Source organism: Primulina huaijiensis, chromosome 9, assembly GCF_012295235.1.
Source record: "Primulina huaijiensis isolate GDHJ02 chromosome 9, ASM1229523v2, whole genome shotgun sequence".
In the NCBI taxonomy this organism is placed as follows: Eukaryota; Viridiplantae; Streptophyta; class Magnoliopsida; order Lamiales; family Gesneriaceae; genus Primulina; species Primulina huaijiensis.
The window spans coordinates 14,290,918-14,295,311 of NC_133314.1; the positions used below are offsets into that span (position 1 = coordinate 14,290,918).

The following is a 4,394-nucleotide window of genomic DNA, read 5'->3' on the forward strand; positions in this document are numbered from 1 at the left end:
TCCCTTGACTCACACATGACCCTAGCCCAGCCTGGTCCAGCCCCAGCCAAGCCAAGCCACAAGCACCCATCAACCGAGCCCTCAAGACACAAATATTCGTAAATGGGTTTCCAGCTTCTGTTAATATTTGTGCAGCTTATTGTGCATGTTTCTAGGCCCTTAAAATTGTATAAAACAACCCTTAATCCATACCCTAATCATGGCAGCCCCTTAGACAATACAAATACATAATTTTGGTAAACAAAAACTCAAGTTTAGAACCCATGTGCATGCAATTTCGAAAATAATTATCATGGACCTTGATTTTTCATTCAAAACATGCAATAAATCATAATATGGTGTGATGATGTTTGAAGGAAAGAATAGGCATGCCTTTGCGTATTTAACGCACGAAAACTTGTTGACGATTGCGAAGAACGGACGAGAACTGTGGCTATAAACTCCTTTAGCTTTCACCGAAGGTTTCTTCTCAAAATTTATGTGTGTGCCGTGTGTTTTCTCAAGTGTTTGGAAGAGTTTTGATGGCACAAAATACTGAAAGTGGCGTGAGAGAATTGTGGTTTGGGGAGGTTTTTTAATATATTTTATAGTTAATTAATTACTAATTAGAGGCCCATTAGTCTTAATTAGTATTTAATTAAAATATAAAAATAGTTTTGGTAAAAATATGTTTGTGAGTTTAATAGTCGGGTTGCTAAAAAGTTCGTATTTTTGTTGAAAATCCAACACCGATAAAAATTACGCTCCGACGTATAAAATCACCTCAAAACCCATTATTTTCAAAAATAAGAAAAAGCATCACCCATATTTTAAATAATTAAAAACAATTATTTTATAAAAATATTTTACATTTTTTCAGCCCTCGGTCTCTGTTCCTCGATCGCAACTCGAAAAACATTTAAAAATATATTTTAATGCAACCGTGTAGAAAAATATATTTTAAACATGTAAATATGCACAACATAATTAATTTATGCAACTAAAACATTTAATTAAAATACAAAGAATTTAATAACTCAAATGCATGTGGTTCGCGTAGACCTTTAAATTTTCGGGGCGTTACAATCACTCCCCGCCCTCTTCGGCCACGGGCCTCACATGCCCATCAGCTTCCGCTTGGTTCGTCCCCAAACCACACCGTACTAGGAGAGATTGGCTCTGATACCAACTGTAACGCCCCAGATTCGACGATTGTCCTCACTGTATCAAGACGAGTCTTTCCAGCGTGCTTATATCCTCACTCGCACGCACCCTAGTAAAACTTCACAGGGGTTCACCCATCCCAAAATTGCTCCAAGTCAAGCACGCTTAAGTTTGGAGTTCTTATGTGATGAGCTACCAAAAAGAAGATGCACCTTCTCGATATGAGTAGTACATATCAAATCTTTTAAGCCCTCCTCAACTGCACAATCCCATACTTGAACAGTTTCGCAATCCCTCTCCTTCCGGTGTAAGATCGGTTCATTCATGTTCCCTCCGCCTACAAGCCTGCCAGGAGCCGCTCATTGTCCATGCAAACTCATGGCACCGGCGATCACCCCCCGTCCTCTTCTGCCCCGGGCCTCACATATATAGAGTGAGATTCATAATCTAATTAAGAGTCCCTCTTCCACAAGGACTATAAGTCCTTACCCTACAAGGATTCTGAACGTCCTCTACTTTTTTTAGAAAAATTAAATCATTTTTATTCATATTAAGAAGCCTTGAATATATTTAGTGAAAAATATTTATTCTTATCTTTGTTGTCTCCGGTCTCCTTTTCCCATCCTATTATCGAATATTCGGGTAAAATCCTTCAATTTGACTTTTCTTGATAATTGAAAAGCTTTAGGATCCCTCATCCACCTCAAACTTAACCCTCTAGCTTAAATTTTTCTCTTCATTTCGGTCCTCACGCTCTCGAAATTGCATTTGTATCCCAATACCTTTCAATGTTGTCTCTAAAATCCAACTTAGGTAGAGCATGCAACATATTCTCCTCTAAGTTTTTCAGTATCCTAATCAATTCTCATAACCAATTTTAACATTTCATGTAGTAAAAGCATCGTGAAATCGTTAAACAACTAGGTTACCAATAATCACGGCTCTGCCTCAACCTCCTCAGCTTGCATTACATAGACCCTTCTATTCGTGGGTTGCTTGAGCTTTAGGCAATCCCCAGTGTTGTGACTTTGATTGTTGCACTCTCAATAGCAGGTTGTCCGCAAGTAGTTGATGAAACTTAAAATTAATAATTTATTATATGTTAAAACCTATATTTTAAAATTTAAGTTTCATTAAAATTATAAAATTATATTATTTTAGTATTGTGTGTTTATATTTAAATGTCTTACTAAATATGTTTTATTTTCAAGTTTTCTACGTGTTGGTAAAATAATGATAACTCAAGCTAGAAAATTCAAATGGAGGTGATTCAAATATTTTTGAAATCCTTGAGAAATTATCTACAACTTTGCAGAAGACATGATTGCCTAAAAAGTTGGTTAAGATGATCAAATTGTGAAAATATCAAATGAAGGACAAATTTATTTTCACCATGACCAGCATATAGTAAAAAAATCATAACTATTTCAATATTTAACCAAATGAGGTGAACCAAGTGGCCAAATTCATCTACAGACAATTCATCACATGTTTGCTGTTTTGAGCTGAGTCAAATTCGATGATTAAAGTCGTGGAACAAAGCATTGAAAGAAGGGACATGGAATTGAAGTTGGAGGAGACAAAGACTACTATTACAACTACATGGCATTAATAAAATTTTCGACCGTTTCTCTCATTTGGCCTATAAATAGAGGCCTTGTGCTAGCTTCAAAATCATTCTATCTCATTGTAAAATACAGTGTGAGTGTGTATAAAAGTTCTAAGTTCTAATATATTTTTCATTTTCCAAATTATGAGTGATGTTTTAGTGTTGATCAAAAGTAAGTTCATGGAAAGCTAAATCTATTATGTCAAGGTGAAGAGAATGAATTCTTGGTGAAGTAAGATTGTTTATATTTTGTATATTCTTTCTTTATTTCTTTTCATTTTGCTAATTTTTTTTTATTGTAGGTATAAAAATGAATTATTTGTTGTTGTCAATTTACATCAAATGCTTGATACCATTGAAGTGGTTATCTTGATTTGTTGTTTAATTTTGATACAATAAATATTTTATCAATTATTATTGTTATATTATACATATACATATACATACATATANTATATTTATATAGTTATATATATAATCATAGGTACCATATATAAAATATCGGTGAATTCGGTATTTTTTATAGTGGGAACTATATTATATTAGGTGTGTGTTTAAATATTTAATTTTCTTGGAACCATTATTTATGGTGGTTTCCTTTTTTTTACTTTTAGTTAAACAATATTGCATAAACCAAGAATAAATCCTCGAGCCTTGACAAAATTTATAATTTGTAAACTTCGTTCTTGCATTTGGTAATCTATAAATTAATAAATTTAAACTTAAAATAACCTCTCTGTTGATCGATCTCGTACTTACGAAATATATTACTTGCAGACAACCTATACTTGGGTGAATTATAATTTAAGTAGTAGCAAGTTTTCGGCGCCGTTGCCTGGAAGGTATAAATTAAGTTTATATTTGTTAATTATGTTTTATTATAAGTATTGTGTTGTTTTTTGTTTTTTGTTTTTTTTGTATGAGTATTTGGAGTCGAAAAAAAAGTGATAGACTTATTCGAGTATCTGAAAATAATTTAAACATGGATGATAATTCAAATAATCAAGATAATGATAACAATAATAATAATAATAATCAAGAACATGATCAATTAAGAACACTTAGGCACCATATGAACCCTATTAGAACTAGTGCCCCATCTTGTTTAGTTTTTCCTCCCGATGCATCTAATTTCAACTTTAAACATCAAATTATTCAATTTTTACCCAATTTTCATGGCTTAGATTCTGAAAATCCATATTTACATCTAAGAGAATTTGAGGAAGTTTGTAACACTTATAATGATCAAAATTGTAGCATGGATATAGTTCGATTAAAGCTTTTTCATTTTTCTTTAAAAGATAAAGCTAAAACATGGCTACAAAATTTGAGATCAAGTTCAATAAGATCATGGGAAGAAATGCAACAACAATTTCTCAAAAAGTTTTTTCCTTCCCATAGAACAAACTCTTTTAAAAGACAAATTACTACTTTTTCTCAAAAACAAGGAGAAACATTTTATCAATGTTGGGATAGATATAAAGAATTACTTAATACATGCCCACATCATGCATGGTTTTGAAACATGGAGAATAGTTTCTCACTTTTATGAAGGTCTAATACCTAAAGATAGACAAATGATAGAATTCATGTGTAATGGAACTTTTGAAGATAAAAACCCAAATGAAGCTATGGAGTATTT

The 4,394-nt window shown here is 32.5% G+C and overlaps 1 non-coding gene across 1 annotated transcript; it reads right to left on the reverse strand.

The window, feature by feature from the left end:
* Positions 1-4,160: 4,160 nt before the first annotated feature.
* Positions 4,161-4,267, reverse strand: LOC140985454 (small nucleolar RNA R71). Its single transcript, XR_012176773.1, has one exon. It is a non-coding gene; the product is annotated as a small nucleolar RNA R71 (small nucleolar RNA).
* Positions 4,268-4,394: the final 127 nt, after the last annotated feature.